Consider the following 2,317-nt stretch of genomic DNA (forward strand, 5'->3'; position numbering starts at 1 on the left):
TCGAATTAATCCTCTCTTAATTCATATAATTCTTATGAATTCAACCCGTATGCAAATCGAAATGCGAAATTTCAATCTGTAAATGAGGCTTTGTATAAGAACTCATATAAGAAAAAGCTATTTGATCGATAACCTCTTTTTCTTTTGAACACTTTCATATATCTGCTAAGTGTACAAACCGATGACCACCCACCTTGCATGCGTTTTAAGGTAATGGGATATTGAGAGGTTGATAGAGACCCCCCAGATAGAGAAACTTACATGATTATATACAGTTGGTGGGTGACTGGGTTGGTTTCTAGTACAGATAGTTTTACTGTTCTTGTGATCCCTAGCTTTTACTTACTCTTTCCTCTTTTTGGGTTCAAGTTTCATTTACAGTACTAGTACTAGCAGCCAGTGGAAGTGACAAATTTGAGCTCACTTCTTTTGTGGCAATACTGGACCACTTTACTGCTACAACTAGCTAGGGTTCATTTTGGCAATGTACTTCTACCGTAAGGGGGGTCCTGCATAAGTTTCCCATTGAGGATATAGTTTCAACATTTAGGGTTTGGTAAAATTCTCAGACTAACCTCATCAAATCGGTAGCTAGCAGCTGCCTCATCTACATTATTGAGATTAATTTGGTCCTAAGCCATATATATATGCATACATAAAAATCAATTGATCGTAATCGATCATTTCGTGGATCGAATCATTATTAAGCATACACATTGCAAGAGAGATGATAGGCGAATTTAAGTAGTAATTATCGAATGGTTGAGCTAGCATCTAGCTAAATAATACACAAACAATTCATTGAAAAGCATATTGCTAATTGATGCCGCTTAAATTAGTTGAAAACCAACTACATTGGCATAGACGAGATAATGAATTGTTCATCTAATTCATGCTCCTAATTACTAGAACATGACAGATCTTCATCATGAAGCAATGTGTGGAATTGGCGGTGACATTTTTTAACAGTGGTAAAATACCATTATCGATTATATGAACAAAGTTCTGTAAGCTAACACATATAAACAACCTAAAGCCAGCTACTCTGTAGCTAGCTGCAGTGCTGCATATATATATAGTAAATTGGTATGTTAACTAGCTACAACATCTCTAACCAAATTAAAGGTTATTACCTAAATAAAGGTTATGTTTGTAGATAAGTGAGAGGTTTCTCCAGTTAGCAGAAAGCTAATGGATCGATCAGTAAGTTTATATATAACAGATTCAGAACAAATGCGAATGATTTGCAGTTGCTTTGAGCAAACGATATAACATTTTGGATGTTTGAGAAGATGCTTAACTTGATATTTAGGAGCTTCGATTCAAATCACAGAAAGTTGAACTGTAATCAATCTATAAGAGCATTTAAACAATATGATCTGACTATTGTAATTTTGATGCAATATGCTTTGTACAACCAATGCCCTCTTCTACAAGTAGACGTGTTCTCTTGTAGCATTATGTAAGACACTTTGTAAGGAGTGCATAAAAAACAGAAGCGAATATATTCCCTGTTGAAAAATTTTAAAACCAAATTGTGTATGCTAAGTTGTTTGTTTCTTTAGAAAAGAAATTTTTCCCACATGAGTTTCTAAATCAAAAAAGAAAAAGATATGTATATGTAATCTCCAAAAGCATCATACATACATTTTCTTTTATATTACCAGTTAACATCCGATTCCAAAGTTAAGGTAAGTTGCACTTGATGTATATATTGGTATCATCATCACCCCTAGCTAGTGTGTCTTAAAACAAAAGACAAAAGGGTTCTGAAGGAAACTATTACAAATTTACAAGGAAATCCCATTTACAATTACACTTGTTTTCTCAACAAATACAATTCATTTCCCTCTATGCTATATGTCAGCATCAGATTTCTTTTCTCTCGTATCTTCGTTCTTCACCTTCCTTAACTTGAAGAGAATCAAAATTTTCCAAGAAGTGGTACATTATGCAGCAGCTGGCATCAATCAAGTTGCATCATCACTACCAAGAATCCATCAAATGCAAAACTTTGCAAAGGAAAGGCCATTATCAATATTTTTGAGAAAAGAAGCTTAAATAGAAAATGAACTATATCTACACACATTTGGAATTAGATAGAGATAGATGCTTTTCTTTTCTTTCTATTTCTATTTTTTCTGCTTTCATGTTTATGTGTGAAGCATTATATATATGCAAAGACCTATATATGTCATGTAAACATATGCAAAATGGTCCCAAATTTTGAAGGGTCCCCTAGCTACCAGTTCCTTAGTCCCCAACCTATAAGTCATAATATGAATCAAAAAATTATATAACTAGCTAGAAACACTTT

Source organism: Fragaria vesca, linkage group LG4 (assembly GCF_000184155.1).
Source record: "Fragaria vesca subsp. vesca linkage group LG4, FraVesHawaii_1.0, whole genome shotgun sequence".
Classification (NCBI taxonomy): domain Eukaryota; kingdom Viridiplantae; phylum Streptophyta; class Magnoliopsida; order Rosales; family Rosaceae; genus Fragaria; species Fragaria vesca.